At 43.8% G+C, this 18,875-nt stretch overlaps 9 non-coding genes across 9 annotated transcripts; all 9 read right to left on the bottom strand.

Moving 5' to 3' along the window:
* Window positions 1–2,132: 2,132 nt before the first annotated feature.
* Window positions 2,133–2,251, bottom strand: LOC128384543 (5S ribosomal RNA). Its single transcript, XR_008324283.1, has one exon. It is a non-coding gene; the product is annotated as a 5S ribosomal RNA (ribosomal RNA).
* A 413-nt stretch (window positions 2,252–2,664) lies between these two features.
* LOC128384555 (5S ribosomal RNA) lies at window positions 2,665–2,783 on the bottom strand. The gene has a single exon (XR_008324295.1). It is a non-coding gene; the product is annotated as a 5S ribosomal RNA (ribosomal RNA).
* Window positions 2,784–8,613: 5,830 nt separating this feature from the next.
* LOC128384567 (5S ribosomal RNA) lies at window positions 8,614–8,732 on the bottom strand. The gene has a single exon (XR_008324307.1). It is a non-coding gene; the product is annotated as a 5S ribosomal RNA (ribosomal RNA).
* A 413-nt stretch (window positions 8,733–9,145) lies between these two features.
* Window positions 9,146–9,264, bottom strand: LOC128384695 (5S ribosomal RNA). The gene has a single exon (XR_008324433.1). It is a non-coding gene; the product is annotated as a 5S ribosomal RNA (ribosomal RNA).
* Window positions 9,265–9,677: 413 nt separating this feature from the next.
* On the bottom strand, window positions 9,678–9,796 carry LOC128384655 (5S ribosomal RNA). Its single transcript, XR_008324394.1, has one exon. It is a non-coding gene; the product is annotated as a 5S ribosomal RNA (ribosomal RNA).
* A 413-nt stretch (window positions 9,797–10,209) lies between these two features.
* Window positions 10,210–10,328, bottom strand: LOC128384579 (5S ribosomal RNA). The gene has a single exon (XR_008324319.1). It is a non-coding gene; the product is annotated as a 5S ribosomal RNA (ribosomal RNA).
* Window positions 10,329–10,741: 413 nt separating this feature from the next.
* LOC128384754 (5S ribosomal RNA) lies at window positions 10,742–10,860 on the bottom strand. The gene has a single exon (XR_008324493.1). It is a non-coding gene; the product is annotated as a 5S ribosomal RNA (ribosomal RNA).
* A 7,348-nt stretch (window positions 10,861–18,208) lies between these two features.
* On the bottom strand, window positions 18,209–18,327 carry LOC128384737 (5S ribosomal RNA). Its single transcript, XR_008324475.1, has one exon. It is a non-coding gene; the product is annotated as a 5S ribosomal RNA (ribosomal RNA).
* Window positions 18,328–18,739: 412 nt separating this feature from the next.
* On the bottom strand, window positions 18,740–18,858 carry LOC128384787 (5S ribosomal RNA). The gene has a single exon (XR_008324525.1). It is a non-coding gene; the product is annotated as a 5S ribosomal RNA (ribosomal RNA).
* Window positions 18,859–18,875: the final 17 nt, after the last annotated feature.

Here is an 18,875-nt window from a genome sequence, read left to right on the forward strand (position 1 = left end):
AGCTCCGGGGTGCTCCTGATAAAACAAAATCCTCATTATCCGTTTCAGGCATGATGTTACTCTCTATAGTGGGCATCACCGCCGCTCGCTGGTTGCTGCGGCTTCTTGCCCTCATTCCCCTCTCTGTAGCGTTTCCCTCAGTCGAGCCACCTGAAGACGGGAGACGAGACGGCCTCTCCGACACCGAAACACTCTCACTGTCATCCTCCGCCGCATCCACTGACAGCTCCGGCGACGGATCCTTCACCCCTCCGCCATTGTCATTATTGTCCTCTGAGTCCGTCATCTCCTGCTCTGCTTCTGCCACTGACCCCTCATCCTCCGTCTCCACTATTGCAGTCACTTCTTTAAGCACCACGTCCTCACCACTGTCCATATTCACTTCTTTACCCTGTTCAGTTATATCATTCCCTCTATTGTCCGTTCTCTCACTCACCATCATACAGTCTCTAGCATAATGCCCATTCACACCACATTTAAAACATTTAAAATCTGGACAGTCCTTCATTATATGTCCTGGTTGGATGCACAGTCGACAGACTTGGAGTTGGTGGTCGTGAATAACCCTGAAGAACTCCACCCCCTCCAGAGTCTCAAATTTAGTACTGTATGGCAAAGAAGTAATTTTGTCCGAAAATTGCACCTTTAAAAACCGTGTGCCATCATAAATGTCCGTCCCTACCCATTTTCGTCGTTTGATCGGTGACGCTGGTTCGACCCCCCATTGTCTAAGTTTTTCAAAAATTGTGTCATCAGTGATGTAAGTCGGTAAATTTAAAAAAGATACTATTTTCACCTTTCTTGCCATCTCAGATGCATGAACTCTGGATTTTTTGATCTGAAGTCCGTCCAGTAGAGTCCGTTTTCCGTTTTCCGTTTTCATTGTGATTTCCCATTGTTTTCCCCCTTTCACACGGCATCCTAGTACTGTTCCGCATTTTGCTGAAATTGTTTTTAATAATTCCATCATTGTTATTGTGTCCTCACCCTCCACCTCAACCTGCAGCACCAAACTTTTATCGTCCAAACGCAAATCCTCCGCCGCCATATTCCCTCTGTTCTCCGCTGCACTGTCCAGCGCTTTAGCAGCCTTTGATGTTTCTCCGAAATTTTTCCTTGCAGATTGAGGTACACCATCCACCTGTTGCTTAGACAGCGATGTATCGTCCCCCCGTCTCCGTTCACCGACCTCACCACTCCCCGTTGCTCCTCTGTCTGCACCTGGTCGCGACGCACCTGCCTCCGCCGCCATTTTACCTCTTCTCGCCGCCGCATCGCATGGCTCTGCAGTCGCTTTATATTTGTGTCCCAGACGCCTTGATATCAATTGTCCACTTCCACCTCGATCTCCCGTCCTCTGCCCCGCCGTTAATACATCCTCCACCATACTTTCCTCACCGCCAGTCACCTCCGTAGCTCCTCCGGCCGCCTCTCCATGTGTGCCCATCTTGTCGTCATCTTTGTCCGTCATCCGTTTCGTTGTCAGTCCCTTTCCAGTAGTCGTCATCTTTATATCCGTCCCAGTTGGTCTTCTTACACACCCTGGCAGCACAAAGCTGCTGGGTTGTAAGTACACCTTGAATTTTATTTCACCAAACTTTTTCCTCTTTTACCGCTGCTCCCTCACACGTCCTCACTCCTCACTCGCGTCGCACACACTGAGTCACTTGCCTGCCGGAAACCGGAAGTGGGCGTGTTCAGGGTGGTATGGCCGTAAGCGACGAAACAGGCCGCAGAAAGCCCATTTAAACATGCTGTGACACCACTGACAGTTGCTCACACCAGCTGAGTGGCGGATAATGGTGTCTCAGCCATCAAACACATGCTATCCTTTAACAGTACTTTGATAGGAATAGTTGTTTTTTTTCTGCGGAGAAACACACAGCTGGAAGGACTGCAACCTTGTTTCTCAGGCCATTTGTGTACGTGCGGGATGATTGCAGGCTTTTTACAGGCTGTAACAGTGAGAACTGGAACCCTAAAAACTACTTGGAAAGTGAGGCGTCTCACTGCCACCTCTCTGGCGTGCATTCAGACACAGCTGGAATGATTGCAGCTTTTGTTCCTCAAAGCCCTGTGTGCGGTGATGGAGCAACAGCGCCCTCCTTTGGTGACAGCTGAGAGGGAAAAAAAGCTTACAGCACCTGGTATTCCCAGGCGGTCTCCCATCCAAGTACTAACCAGGCCCGACCCTGCTTAGCTTCCGAGATCAGACGAGATCGGGCGTGTTCAGGGTGGTATGGCCGTAAGCGACGAAACAGGCTGCAGAAAGCCCATTTAAACATGCTGTGACACCACTGACAGTTGCTCACACCAGCTGAGTGGCGGATAATGGTGTCTCAGCCATCAAACACATGCTATCCTTTAACAGTACTTTGATAGGAATAGTTGTTTTTTTTCTGCGGAGAAACACACAGCTGGAAGGACTGCAACCTTGTTTCTCAGGCCATTTGTGTACGTGCGGGATGATTGCAGGCTTTTTACAGGCTGTAACAGTGAGAACTGGAACCCTAAAAACTACTTGGAAAGTGAGGCGTATCAGTGCCACCTCTCTGGCGTGCATTCAGACACAGCTGGAATGATTGCAGCTTTTGTTCCTCAAAGCCCTGTGTGCGGTGATGGAGCAACAGCGCCCTCCTTTGGTGACAGCTGAGAGGGAAAAAAAGCTTACAGCACCTGGTATTCCCAGGCGGTCTCCCATCCAAGTACTAACCAGGCCCGACCCTGCTTAGCTTCCGAGATCAGACGAGATCGGGCGTGTTCAGGGTGGTATGGCCGTAAGCGACGAAACAGGCCGCAGAAAGCCCATTTAAACATGCTGTGACACCACTGACAGTTGCTCACACCAGCTGAGTGGCGGATAATGGTGTCTCAGCCATCAAACACATGCTATCCTTTAACAGTACTTTGATAGGAATAGTTGTTTTTTTTTCTGCGGAGAAACACACAGCTGGAAGGACTGCAACCTTGTTTCTCAGGCCATTTGTGTACATGCGGGATGATTGCAGGCTTTTTACAGGCTGTAACAGTGAGAACTGGAACCCTAAAAACTACTTGGAAAGTGAGGCGTCTCAGTGCCACCTCTCTGGCGTGCATTCAGACACAGCTGGAATGATTGCAGCTTTTGTTCCTCAAAGCCCTGTGTGCGGTGATGGAGCAACAGCGCCCTCCTTTGGTGACAGCTGAGAGGGGAAAAAAGCTTACAGCACCTCGTATTCCCAGGCGGTCTCCCATCCAAGTACTAACCAGGCCCGACCCTGCTTAGCTTCCGAGATCAGACGAGATCGGGCGTGTTCTTTCTTTTTTCTTTTTTCTTTTATTCCAATTCACAAATTTACATTTTCAATACCATATTTTTACACAAAACTTAATCCCTTCCCCATCCCTTCCATCATCCCCACAAAACACAGCCAAAATCCAAACTATCATCTTACCAATTAAACAGAATCTTGCCCTCCTCACCTTCATAAATAAACTTATTCCCACTTAAAAAAAACTGTTTGACCTACTTCCCACCATACCTACAATTCATATCAATGTCTTTCTTCATTATTGTTTTAAATAAGTGTTTTACTTTCACCTTCCGCCCCTCAAAATGTGCATAATTTCTCCTGTAAACGACCGCGAGTCTGGCATGACTTAAAACAAAATTAATAAACCAAATATTCACATTTTTCCTTTTTTCAAATAAACCAAACAAAAACAATTTCCTCCATCCTTCTTCCAACTCTGAGTCTATCCTCCAGTTTTTCTTCAAAAATGCTTTTAAAAAATCAAAGAAATCAACCAAGTCAACACAGTCCAAAAAAAAATGTAAAAAGCTCTCATGGCCATTATTACATACATCACACGTTGCACTTACAGCATTGTTAATTCTATTAAACACCACATTTGTATATATCCTATTATGTTTTATCAGAAAATCATTATTCTCACACTCTACACTGTTATATTTTATGTTCACATTCGACCATATTTTCTTTACATCAAAATCTACAAACACTCTACTCCAAACTTTCTCTGCCGCTGGCTCTTTTATCACATCAACTATTAACCATCCATACACTTTTTTTACACTCATACTCTTAATTTCACATTTCTTCCCATTCTTCATCACAAACATCTCAGGCATACATTCATCTATTGTCTGGACACATTCTTTTTCAATTTTGTTAGTCCAGTTCAAAGGTATACTTGCTTTAATTCTGTCATATATTTTATTTACTTTCTCTCTGCTTTCCATTCCTTCATACTCACACATCAAATCATAAATACAGTTTTCTCTAAGAAATCCTGGGATGACCTCATAAATTATATCTTTAACCTGCTTAATACCTCCTTTTATAAATTGTGGTTCGTATAATATTTTATTTTTATATCTGAGTTTTTCATTTAGAAATAAAGGCAAGTTTACAAACATTTGCAACCCATCACACTCATAATCCACTTTAGGAAGAAATTTTCTCCACGCTTCTAATACTTCTCTATAAATCTCTGGTATTCCTACCGTCATTGATTTCTTAAACCCCATACACCAGCCATTCTCACCCATTCCCCCCACATCATTGATATATTTCTTCAAGAGTTCCGTCCACCCATAATTCCACCTTCCCACCATATATTTCTGTACCGTTTTTATTCTCAGTGCTGCCCGTTTTGTTTCCAAATCTACTAAATTTAACCCTCCCTCCCACTTTTTCCCGATTAATGTTTTCTGTGCAATTTTCACGCCTTTCCCTTCCCATATGAAGTCACACACAATTTTGTTTAACTCATTCATCACCCACTCCGGCATATCAAGAACACTCATCACATACACACACACTGATAACAACAAACTATTAACCACAATTATCTTCCCCTTTAACCTTAATTTTCTCCCCCTCCACGCTGTACATACTGTTCTTATTTTATTTATCACCCCTGTCCACGTCACATCTCTCGCCTCCTTACTTTCCACCCCTAAGTGCACTCCCAACACCTTTATATATTTTTCTTCCACCTTTAATCCCACTTCTACTCTCTCTACTTCACCTATGTACATTATTTCTGATTTGTCTTTATTTATTTTTGCCCCTGATGCCCTTCCATATTTCTCTACTAACTCCAAAACTTTCTTTACACTTCCTCCATCTCTAACCATGATAGTAGTATCATCCGCATATTGATTTATTACACACATCCCTCCGTAAGGCAGCTGAATCCCTTTCACATCTTTATTCAACTTAATTAGTGTAGCTAGGGGCTCTACCACTATTGCATACAACAACGCTGATAGAGGACACCCCTGCCTCACTGATCTCCCCACTTCAAAACTGTCTGTCAGTACCCCGTTCACTTTTACTCGACTTTTTGCACTCCCATATAATCTCTTCACCCATCCCCTCATTCTCTCCCCAAACCCAAATCGCTCTAATACCCTATACAGAAACCTATGCTCTACCCTATCAAATGCCTTATTCCAGTCTATTCCTAACACCACTCCCCCATTCTTATCCCGCTTCATATATTCCAAAACATCCCTAACTGTCCCTATCGTATCTGCTATATCTCTTCCTGGTATGCTATAACTTTGTGTTGTTTGAACTATCTCTCCTATCACTCTTTTCATCCTATTTGCTAATACTTTTGTTAAAATTTTATAATCTACATTCAATAAACTAATTGGCCTATAATTTTCTAAATCTAAAGTACTTCCCTTTTTCTTATATATAATTGTTATCACCCCTTCTACCATCCTATCCTGCACTAGCCCTGTTCTTTCCATCCCCCTAAACACTTCTGCTAAAATCGGTGCTACCTCATTCTTATATGTTTTATACCATTCTATCCCTATTCCATCACTCCCCGGACTCTTCCCACTTTTCAAACTTGCTATTGCCTCCATCACCTCCTTCTCATTTATTTCCCTATCACACCATTTCTTATCATCCTCACTCAAACTTTTTTCTACACTTGCCAATACCTCATCTATACTTGATTCATCTATTTCTCCCTTCTTATATAACTCCCCATAAAACTCCTGTATCCTCTCCAGTATTTCCACATAATCTTCTATTACCTCTCCCTTCTTCTTATTAATTTCATTGATAAATGTCCTATTCTGTCTTCTTTTCTCTAACCCTAAAAAGTATCCTGTACACTTTTCACCCTCTAAAGCATATTTTGCTTTACTTCTCAAAATCGCCCCTCTACATTTTTCCCTTTCATACCTCTCTAGCTTCATCTTTATCTCTATATAATTGTCTATACTATATCCCTCCTCATCTTCTACCCTACTCAATTCTACTCTCAATTTTTCCTTCAAACCCTTCTCCTCCTTCATCATCCTTTCTTTTCTTTTCTTACTATACCGTATACTAATAGATTTGATTTGATCCTTTATCTTCTCCCATCTCTCCCCTATACTATCATCTACACTATCCTTTTCAATGTACACCGCTCTCCTCTCATTCTCTCTATCTAATAATTCCCCAATCTGTTTCTCATACTCTTCTTCCTCAATATATCCTGCATTCAATATCCACATCCCTCCCCCTACCTCCTCTCTCCCGACCTTAATTCTAAACCTAACCCCATCATGATCACTAAAGCTATTTCCCTGATGTCTTATTCTGTCTATATATCTAATAATTTCCCCCTGTACTAACACTAAATCTATTCTACTCTGTTTTAATACCCCATCCCTAATCTGTCTCCTCGTGAACTCTCTCTTCTCTGGGTACTCGTATCTCCACGCATCTATCAAGCCCTTATCCTTCATCACCTCTAACAACATATTTCTCGACTTCTCCCACCTAAATTCTACCCCCTTACCTATATCTAATCTACTACATTTTATATTGAAATCCCCTACAATAATACATCTTCCCACAACTATCTTTTTTAATTCCTCTATAATACCCCACTTATCTTTTTCTATATTTGGCACATACACATTAATTAGTCTGAATTCTACCTTTTTATATTTAAATTCTATTGCTACTATCCTCCCTGTCCTGTCTTTATACACCTCCTTTATATCTTCTACACTATCCTTTTTAATCATTATTGCTACCCCCCTTGCATTTCCCATTATTATAATAGATGTCTCCCTCCCATTCTCCTCTCATCTCTCTTACTTTCTCCTCATCCCAATTCGTTTCCTGTATACATATAATATCACTACGATATGTAAAAAGCATTTCTTTTATCTTCCCTCTATCCCTTAATCCATTTACATTTACAGAAGTTACAGTGGCCATGAGAGCAAACCATAAAAATAAATAAAAGTTTAAACCAAACATTTTAAATCAAAAATACATACCAGACCGCGGCCCCCTTCGTTCTTCTCGTTCTCTGTCCTTTTCTGCCTGTCTCTTGGCAATCAGTCTCTGGGATATTTTTTTTTTCTTTCCTGAACGCACGTCTGTCTCCTCTTCCCTCCTCGCTTTTCCACTCCATGGTCTCTGTTCTTTTAGTCCACAATCCTTATTCCCTAATCCAACGCTCTCATCCTTGTCACCATCCTTCCGACCCTCCTCGTCCTCCTTTTCCTCCTCGCCTCCTCTCGTCTGCTCCATCTCACCCCCGTCCTCGCCGTCGTCCTCCTGCCCGTCCTCCTGCCCGTCCTCTTGCTCTTCCTCCATGTCCTCCTCACCCTCTTCATCCTGTTCCCTCGTCCGGTCCCCCGTCTGCTCGTCGCAGTCTTCTCGTCCACTCTCCCCCTCCTCTTCCTCCGTCGCTCTCCGCTCCACACACTCCCGTGTGTAATGGCCCGTCTGTCCACATTTAAAACATTTAAATTCCGGACATTCTCTGAAGATGTGCCCTGTCTTAATGCACAGTCTACAGACACGTATCTGTCTGTCATGAATGACCCTGAAGTACTCCGTGCCTCTCATTGTATCAAACTTAGTGGAGTATGGGAGTGAGCGGACCTGCTCTGTGAAGCGCACTTTTAAAAATCTGGTGCCGTCCAATATGTCAGTCCCTGGCCACACTCGGCGCTTGATTGGTGACATAGCCTTCACTCCCCACTCCTCCAGCTTATCCAGTATCTTGCCGTCCTCCATGTAGACGGGTAAATTAATGAAAGAGACTACCATTTCATTACTTGAAATGTCTCTTGCGTGTATGAGCACTCCATTAATGCGCACCCCATCCATTAGTTTTGTTTTTCCGGTTTCAGTTTTCATTGTTAGTTCATATATTTTTTCGCGACGAAACAGGCCGCAGAAAACCCATTTAAACATGCTGTGACACCACTGACAGTTGCTCACACCAGCTGAGTGGCGGATAATGGTGTCTCAGCCATCAAACACATGCTATCCTTTAACAGTACTTTGATAGGAATAGTTTTTTTTTTTCTGCGGAGAAACACACAGCTGGAAGGACTGCAACCTTGTTTCTCAGGCCATTTGTGTACATGCGGGATGATTGCAGGCTTTTTACAGGCTGTAACAGTGAGAACTGGAACCCTAAAAACTACTTGGAAAGTGAGGCGTCTCAGTGCCACCTCTCTGGCGTGCATTCAGACACAGCTGGAATGATTGCAGCTTTTGTTCCTCAAAGCCCTGTGTGCGGTGATGGAGCAACAGCGCCCTCCTTTGGTGACAGCTGAGAGGGAAAAAAAGCTTACAGCACCTGGTATTCCCAGGCGGTCTCCCATCCAAGTACTAACCAGGCCCGACCCTGCTTAGCTTCCGAGATCAGACGAGATCGGGCGTGTTCAGGGTGGTATGGCCGTAAGCGACGAAACAAGCCGCAGAAAGCCCATTTAAACATGCTGTGACACCACTGACAGTTGCTCACACCAGCTGAGTGGCGGATAATGGTGTCTCAGCCATCAAACACATGCTATCCTTTAACAGTACTTTGATAGGAATACTTGTTTTTTTTCTGCGGAGAAACACACAGCTGGAAGGACTGCAACCTTGTTTCTCAGGCCATTTGTGTACATGCGGGATGATTGCAGGCTTTTTACAGGCTGTAACAGTGAGAACTGGAACCCTAAAAACTACTTGGAAAGTGAGGCGTCTCAGTGCCACCTCTCTGGCGTGCATTCAGACACAGCTGGAATGATTGCAGCTTTTGTTCCTCAAAGCCCTGTGTGCGGTGATGGAGCAACAGCGCCCTCCTTTGGTGACAGCTGAGAGGGAAAAAAAGCTTACAGCACCTGGTATTCCCAGGCGGTCTCCCATCCAAGTACTAACCAGGCCCGACCCTGCTTAGCTTCTGAGATCAGACGAGATCGGGCGTGTTCAGGGTGGTATGGCCGTAAGCGACGAAACAGGCCGCAGAAAGCCCATTTAAACATGCTGTGACACCACTGACAGTTGCTCACACCAGCTGAGTGGCGGATAATGGTGTCTCAGCCATCAAACACATGCTATCCTTTAACAGTACTTTGATAGGAATAGTTGTTTTTTTTCTGCGGAGAAACACACAGCTGGAAGGACTGCAACCTTGTTTCTCAGGCCATTTGTGTACATGCGGGATGATTGCAGGCTTTTTACAGGCTGTAACAGTGAGAACTGGAACCCTAAAAACTACTTGGAAAGTGAGGCGTCTCAGTGCCACCTCTCTGGCGTGCATTCAGACACAGCTGGAATGATTGCAGCTTTTGTTCCTCAAAGCCCTGTGTGCGGTGATGGAGCAACAGCGCCCTCCTTTGGTGACAGCTGAGAGGGAAAAAAAGCTTACAGCACCTGGTATTCCCAGGAGGTCTCCCATCCAAGTACTAACCAGGCCCGACCCGGCTTAGCTTCCGAGATCAGACGAGATCGGGCGTGTTCAGGGTGGTATGGCCGTAAGCGACGAAACAGGCCGCAGAAAGCCCATTTAAACATGCTGTGACACCACTGACAGTTGCTCACACCAGCTGAGTGGCGGATAATGGTGTCTCAGCCATCAAACACATGCTATCCTTTAACAGTACTTTGATAGGAATAGTTGTTTTTTTTCTGCGGAGAAACACACAGCTGGAAGGACTGCAACCTTGTTTCTCAGGCCATTTGTGTACATGCGGGATGATTGCAGGCTTTTTACAGGCTGTAACAGTGAGAACTGGAACCCTAAAAACTACTTGGAAAGTGAGGCGTCTCAGTGCCACCTCTCTGGCGTGCATTCAGACACAGCTGGAATGATTGCAGCTTTTGTTCCTCAAAGCCCTGTGTGCGGTGATGGAGCAACAGCGCCCTCCTTTGGTGACAGCTGAGAGGGAAAAAAAGCTTACAGCACCTGGTATTCCCAGGCGGTCTCCCATCCAAGTACTAACCAGGCCCGACCCTGCTTAGCTTCCGAGATCAGACGAGATCGGGCGTGTTCAGGGTGGTATGGCCGTAAGCGACGAAACAGGCCGCAGAAAGCCCATTTAAACATGCTGTGACACCACTGACAGTTGCTCACACCAGCTGAGTGGCGGATAATGGTGTCTCAGCCATCAAACACATGCTATCCTTTAACAGTACTTTGATAGGAATAGTTGTTTTTTTTCTGCGGAGAAACACACAGCTGGAAGGACTGCAACCTTGTTTCTCAGGCCATTTGTGTACATGCGGGATGATTGCAGGCTTTTTACAGGCTGTAACAGTGAGAACTGGGACCCTAAAAACTGCTTGGAAAGTGAGGCGTCTCAGTGCCACCTCTCTGGCGTGCATTCAGACACAGCTGGAATGATTGCAGCTTTTGTTCCTCAAAGCCCTGTGTGCGGTGATGGAGCAACAGCGCCCTCCTTTGGTGACAGCTGAGAGGGAAAAAAAGCTTACAGCACCTGGTATTCCCAGGAGGTCTCCCATCCAAGTACTAACCAGGCCCGACCCGGCTTAGCTTCCGAGATCAGACAAGATCGGGCGTGTTCAGGGTGGTATGGCCGTAAGCGAGGAAACAGGCCGCAGAAAGCCCATTTAAACTTGCTGTGACACCACTGACAGTTGCTCACACCAGCTGAGTGGCGGATAATGGTGTCTCAGCCATCAAACACATGCTATCCTTTAACAGTACTTTGATAGGAATAGTTGTTTTTTTTCTGCGGAGAAACACACAGCTGGAAGGACTGCAACCTTGTTTCTCAGGCCATTTGTGTACATGCGGGATGATTGCAGGCTTTTTACAGGCTGTAACAGTGAGAACTGGGACCCTAAAAACTGCTTGGAAAGTGAGGCGTCTCAGTGCCACCTCTCTGGCGTGCATTCAGACACAGCTGGAATGATTGCAGCTTTTGTTCCTCAAAGCCCTGTGTGCGGTGATGGAGCAACAGCGCCCTCCTTTGGTGACAGCTGAGAGGGAAAAAAAGCTTACAGCACCTGGTATTCCCAGGCGGTCTCCCATCCAAGTACTAACCAGGCCCGACCCTGCTTAGCTTCCGAGATCAGACGAGATCGGGCGTGTTTTTTTTTTTTTTTTTTTTTTTTATCTTTTATTATCAAAAATATATCATGATCTTATTTTATATACATTCCAGCTGACAAAACAAACATAAAAACCAACATTAAAGACATGAAACACCCCCTTTAACTAAACAAAAATACACATAGCCACAATAACACTATGTGCCAAAAGAAATACTAACAAATAAATCACATTCTCAATTTACATACATTCACTCTGACAAGGCAAACATAAAAACCAACATTAAAGACATGAAACACCCCCTTTAACTAAACAAAAATACACATAGCCACAATAACACTATGTGCCAAAAGAAATACTAAAAAAAAATAAATCACATTCTCAATTTACATACATACAAGCTGACAAGACAAACATACAAACCAACATTAAAGACATGAAACACCCCCTTTAACCAAACAAAAAGACACATAGCCACAATAACACTATGTGCCAAAAGAAATACTAAAAAAAAATAAATCACATTCTCAATTTGCATACATTCAATCTGACAAGACAAACATAAAAACCAACATTAAAGACATGAAACACCCCCTTTAACTAAACAAAAAGACACATAGCCACCATAACACTATGTGTCAAAATAATAATAATAAAACTAATAATAATAATCATATAGATGACCAAATAAAAGAAACAATACAAAAAATAGATGTAGACAATAACTACCCCAACATAAAACCCCTGAGACATACATTTTTCCCTTCCATTACTTTTACATAATTATTGTGACTGTTGAACTGCTGATGAAAAGTGTCTTGGTCTGCTAGAAATATGGTCCTGAGGTGAGCTGTGAATGTGTTCTGAAAATATCTTGTAACATTTATTGTTTTGTTGTCAAATAATTGGTGATTCCGTCTTGTCCATAAAGATTTTCTGCCGAATGCTAGGATGGAGTTGATGAGTGTATTGTTCCTGTTTGTGTGTTTTCCTGTGATTCCAAATGTCCAAGCCCATGACCAATCTGTATCAGTGTGTGTTGTGAAGTTGCAGTGAGTCTCTAATATGGTTTTGATGTATGACTGAAAATGTTTTGATTCTGTGCATGTGTTGAAGATATGTTCCAAGTCCTCTGATTCTTTATTGCAAACGGTGCATGTTCTTGAATATTTTTCTTTGTTGATCTGATGTAATATAATCCCTGTGTAAATCCTTCTGTGTCGAATGTTAAAATCCATGTTTATTGTATTGTTGTCCATAATTGGTATGTCCAGGTTTGACCATATAGATGAGATGTCCATGTTAGGGTATTTTTCCTTCCAGTATTTCTCTGCTGTGGGGGGCCTTTTGATGAGATGTATTAATGACCGGTACCAGGTTCTTGTATTTATTTCCTTTATGTCCTTTTGCTTGAGTTGTAGCTGGGGAAGGGCGGCTCTGATATCTTTCTCTTTCTCCTTCAACATGCTCCGCCACGTAGGGTCAAGAGCCTGTTCAAACTTTCCTTTAAGTTTTGTTATATTTCCTTTCCTATAACTAACATTTTTTCCTTTTAGTTTTCCACAAATTAAATCTATGTTAAACTCACCCCTCCCATCGATTATATCTCCCACCCTGGTCAAACCAGCAGCCCGCATAGGACCGCTGGTTAGAACCCTCCCCCCGCACAAAAAAAATGGACTGTCAAGGAAAGGTAGCTGCAGCACATGCTCTTTATTCCTGCACTTGGGCCAGAGGTGGGGCAGAATTTTGCCCCATGCCTCTAGTACCTCCTGGTAGAAGCCAGGTAGGCGGCTCCTGGCTTTTCCGGGGAGGAGGGCGCACAGGTTGTACGCGTCTCTCTCCCCGTACTCAGCCAGATAGCTCGCCATCCAGTCCTCCCAGGGGTACTGCCGGTCCGAATCAAGAAAATTCTTAACAATTTTGATCCTAAGTGCGTCTCTTTTGGCACCGATATCAATTAGTCCTAAACCCCCCTCCCTTTTTTTAGCAATTAACACTCTGTGAGCAATCGAATTTCCCTTTCCCCTCCAGAGGAAGGAGGAGATTGCTGCTGTCAGCGCTTTTAGAGCCTATTGCGGCAGCTCACAGGTTCCCAAAATGTGGTTAATTTTTGACAGTATCAAAGCATTAACTACAATTACCTTTCCTTTCAGTGTTAACCCTCTTGCTCGCCATAAATTTAAACTACTCTGCACTTTCCCTATCATTTCCCTCCACCCTCTGTCCCTAGCCTCACTCTCATTCTCTCCTATATATACACCCAGTATTTTCCTACACCCCGTGTTTTCCCCAAATCCCCATTTATTTACATAGTCTTCCACCTTTCCAATTATACCTATCTCCGATTTAGTTATGTTTATTTTTGCTCCTGATGCCATGCTGTAAGTTTTGAAGTGTTCCATGATTTTGTCTATGCCTTTCCCTGATTTGATTGTTATTGTAATGTCGTCTGCGTATTGTGTTATTTTGATAGAACTGTTTGTGGGTGTTTTTATTCCTATTATTTCCTTATCTTTGATTAATGCTTGAGCAAGCGGCTCTGCCACTATACTATATAATAGTGCTGACAAAGGGCAGCCTTGCCTCACTGACCTTTTAATTGGGAAACTTTCTGTTAATGTTCCGTTACATTTTATTACACTTCTTGCATTTTTATATAGAAGTTGTATCCAATTAATCAACTCTTTTCCATAACCGAATTCCTCTAACACTTTAAATAAAAACTGGTGTTCTACTCTGTCGAATGCCTTTTCCAAATCTATTGTTAACAGAAGGCCCCCCTGTACTGTCATCCCTCTTACTGTATCTCTTATTGTAGCAATTGAGTCTTGGATGTCCCTGTTTGGTATACTGTATGCTTGATTTGGACTGATTATCTGATCTAGAGTCTGTTTTAATCTATTGGCCAATGTTTTGGAGAGTATCTTGTAATCTGTGTTTAGTAAGCTTATTGGTCTATAATTGGATATTTCGTTTCTGTCACCTTTGTTCTTGTATATTACTGTTATCATACCTGTAGTGAATGATTTGGGTGTTTCTTGTTGTTTTTGCATTGTATGGTAGAGGTCGAGTAACAGGGGGGCCATCTGTTCACTAAATTTGATGTAGAAGTCAGCCGTTAGACCGTCACTCCCAGGACTTTTATTTTTGTTTAAGTTTTTGATTGCATATTCAATTTCTTCCTTTGTTAATTTGCTGTCACACCACACTTTATCCTCCATATCTATCTTTTTATCTAAGTAGGTTAATATTTCTTCAGTTTTCTCTATATCACTTCCCCCCTCCTTAAATAAGTTTGTATAATAGTCTTTTATAATTTCCAATATTGTTATCTTGTCTTTATGGATGTTGTTATCTTGATCTTTAAGTTCTTCTATTACAGTTTTGTTCTGTTTTTGTTTTTCCAACCCCAAAAAAAACGCAGTGCACCTTTCACCCTCCACCAAATTTTGGAACCTGCACCTTATTGCTGCTCCTTTACATTTTTTCTTTTCTATGCTGTGTAATTGGTTTTTGTAACATTCATACATTTCACAGCTTCTATTTTTTTGATTATCTAATAATATGACTTCTTCTTCTAGCTGCTTTCTAATATTCTGTTCTTCTTGTTTTTCTTTCCATCTTTTCTCTTTGCTATAATTAATACTCACTTTTTTAATTCTTTCTTTTATATTATCCCATCTTTCTATATAATTATTATCTATTTGCATTTCTGTTTTTGCATAACTAAGTACTTTTTTGATTTTTTTAATATATACCGGGTCTGTTAGGAGGCTGGAGTTAAGGCACCAGGTGCCTCCTCCCTTGTTCCCTCCTTTAGCACCCAGTTGGCAAATGACAGTGGTATGATCGCTCCAGGAATTATAACTGTAATGTATGTTGTTAATTTGCTTCACTGTGTCAGCTGCAGCCAAACACAGGTCAATCCTAGATTGTCTAAGTCTCCCTTTGACCACCTGTCTCCTTGAGAATTCTCTTTTAAATTTGTTTTGTATCCTCCATATATCTATTAAGTTGTGACTATCCATTAAATCATAAAGAGCTGTTCTACTTATGTCATTTTTATATACATTATTTATTGAAATATCTGATTTGGTTAATACTGTATTAAAATCACCTATTATTATAGTTCTATTGTTTACCCATCTTCCTAATTTGTTAAACAAACCCTTCCTTTCCTTCTCACAGTTATCGGCATATAGGTTAATTAGTCTATACGTGCTATTATTTACTTCGATATCTATAATTAATATTCTACCTTTATCGTCTTTATAAATTACTTTACTGTTCTTTACGTTATTACTATTTATTAGGGTTGCTATACCGCAGGATTTATTAGTGCCGTTATTATAATATATTTCCCCTTTATATATTTTAGTTGCTGCCTCAAGGCTGCTTTTATCCCACCTCGTCTCTTGGAGGCAGAGGATGTCGCAGCTCGGACTGGACAGTATCGCATTCATCCTGTCACAAGTGCGGAGCCCGTTGACATTGAGAGAGTGCAGCAACAACATGATTAATGGAAAAGAAAGGATTGTTACAAATTACGATTAATCATCATTTTCCTTTATCTTTTTTCCTTCTTTTACTGATCGATGATTTATTAGAGGTGTGCTGCTTCCTAAGATTTTTAATGGTGGTGAAGTCCATCTCGGAGTCGCTGTCTGATCTGCCCAAACGGCGGAGGACCATGGTGGTTGCCGAGGCCGGCTCTCTGGGGGGTGCGGCTGCCACAGGCTGCAGGTCACTCGGGGTTTCCCCCACTTCCATTGAGTCTGAGGCTTGAGATGGCTCTGGCCTCTCCACGAGCCCATTGCCGCCTCTGCCCCTTACTCCCTGGTGTAGGCCTGAGTCTATGCTCAGACCATCCATACTTGAGCCAATTTCCACATTTAGGCTCTGTGCAGCATTAGTAGGACTCAGAGCCCCCCCCTGAGAGAGAGCCTCTCTGCCAGCTCCGCCCGTGGTGCCGCTGCCCCCCACTCCGGCCTCCTCTCCTTCCTCCTCCTCCTCCTCACTCATGTCCTCCGCTTCACTGTAAAGCTCCTCCGATCCGGACTCCACCACCGCTTCAGATTCACTATAGTTACAATTACATTCATTTACTGGGTTCCAGCACACCTCACATTTTTTAATCTTTTTCTGTTGGTTGCTGCACTCCCTAGCATAATGCCCCTGTACTCCACACTTGTGACAGGAAAAATCAGGACAATCCCTCAGGATGTGCCCAGGCTGAAGACACATCCTGCAAACCTTCGCTTGTCTGTCATGGATTACTCTAAAATATTCTGGTCCCATAGCTGTTTCAAACCTTGCAGAGTATGGCAGTGATTGTACTTTTTCAGTGAATTTTACTTTCAAGAAACGTGTACCATCTGCTATCTGAGTGCCCGGCCACATCCGCCTCCTAATGGCGGATGCAGCCGAGACACCCCACCCTTCTAATTTTTGTAATATTTCTTCGTCTGAGATGTAAGCTGGCAGATTTAAAAAAGACACCATCAATTCATCATTACATAACTCTTTTATAAAAATATTACAGTTCCCTATTTTAAAACCATCTAGGAGCCGCTCCTTCCCTTTGACATGAGACATCGTGATCTCATAACTCCTGGCACCGGTCGCTCTGCACGCTATAAGCCCCCCACACAGAGCTCTGATGGCCCGCATTAACTCAAGGACCGGAACCTCCTCTTGCCCAGTAACCTCCAAGCTTACCGTCAGCTCTCTGTTGTATGCCGTCTTAGCCCCCTCTTTCGCTGTCTCCTGTTGCTGCTCTCTCTCTCCAGCTGTTTTCGTCGCTCTCTCTCCCTCTTTTTCCGCTCCGGCGCTCGCTGCTCGCTCGCCCCCCGACATGCCTTTCTCCTTCTCTGTCGCCGCTCCTGGAGCTCCTTTTCTCTCGGGCCTTCTCAGGCCTTCTCTCCCAGCCTCCCTCGATGTATCTCCAGCCCCAGGAGCTCTCGGACCGGTCCCGTTCCGCGGCGCACGGCCGGTATCCTTCGCTTGCTGCGCTCTCTCTCCTCTCTCTCCCGCCAACATGACGGAGGCAGCCACTTCCGCATTTTCTTTACTATTATTCCTCCTCTTACTCCTTTGCTCTTTAGATTTCACCAGCTCCCATTCATTATCTTCCTCTCCCATTGCTGCTTGCTTTGTATTAAGTCCGTGATCCGTTTTCGTAGCCGTTTTATCCATCGCCGTGTTCGTTGACATGTTATACACCATGAAAAAAAAGAAATAAAGGAAAAAACCTCCCCCGAACAGTAAAAACTGTCGGGGGGAAAAAGTCCACACATAAAACTAACTAAGGATGCACGGAAAATAATAGGATAATAAAGGAAAAGAAAGAAACATATGAAATAAATCCAAACAGAGGTCCGCGATCCTCTCTGCTCCAACTGGTTTGCTTCTGGCTGCTTCCACTGCGCGCGCATACGTGTTCAGGGGGTGTGGCCTTAAGCGACGAAACAGGCCGCAGAAAGCCCATTTAAACATGCTGTGACACCACTGACAGTTGCTCACACCAGCTGAGTGGCGGATAATGGTGTCTCAGCCATCAAACACATGCTATCCTTTAACAGTACTTTGATAGGAATAGTTGTTTTTTTTCTGCGGAGAAACACACAGCTGGAAGGACTGCAACCTTGTTTCTCAGGCCATTTGTGTACATGCGGGATGATTGCAGGCTTTTTACAGGCTGTAACAGTGAGAACTGGAACCCTAAAAACTACTTGGAAAGTGAGGCGTCTCAGTGCCACCTCTCTGGCGTGCATTCAGACACAGCTGGAATGATTGCAGCTTTTGTTCCTCAAAGCCCTGTGTGCGGTGATGGAGCAACAGCGCCCTCCTTTGGTGACAGCTGAGAGGGAAAAAAAGCTTACAGCACCTGGTATTACCAGGCGGTCTCCCATCCAAGTACTAACCAGGCCCGACCCTGCTTAGCTTCCGAGATCAGACGAGATCGGGCGTGTTCAGGGTGGTATGGCCGTAAGCGACGAAACAGGCCGCAGAAAGCCCATTTAAACATGCTGTGACACCACTGACAGTTGCTCACACCAGCTGAGTGGCGGATAATGGTGTCTCAGCCATCAAACACATGCTATCCTTTAACAGTACTTTGATAGGAATAGTTGTTTTTTTTCTGCGGAGAAACACACAGCTGGAAGGACTGCAACCTTGTTTCTCAGGCCATTTGTGTACATGCGGGATGATTGCAGGCTTTTTACAGGCTGTAACAGTGAGAACTGGAACCCTAAAAACTACTTGGAAAGTGAGGCGTCTCAGTGCCACCTCTCTGGCGTGCATTCAGACACAGCTGGAATGATTGCAGCTTTTGTTCCTCAAAGCCCTGTGTGCGGTGATGGAGCAACAGCGCCCTCCTTTGGTGACAGCTAAGAGGGAAAAAATCTTACAGCACCTGGTATTCCCAGGCGGTCTCCCATCCAAGTACTAACCAGGCCCGACCCTGCTTAGCTTCCGAGATCAGACGAGTTCGGGCTTGTTCAGGGTGGTATGGCCGTATGAAGGGGAAACAGGCCGCA

This window comes from Scomber japonicus, chromosome 22 (genome assembly GCF_027409825.1).
Source record: "Scomber japonicus isolate fScoJap1 chromosome 22, fScoJap1.pri, whole genome shotgun sequence".
In the NCBI taxonomy this organism is placed as follows: domain Eukaryota; kingdom Metazoa; phylum Chordata; class Actinopteri; order Scombriformes; family Scombridae; genus Scomber; species Scomber japonicus.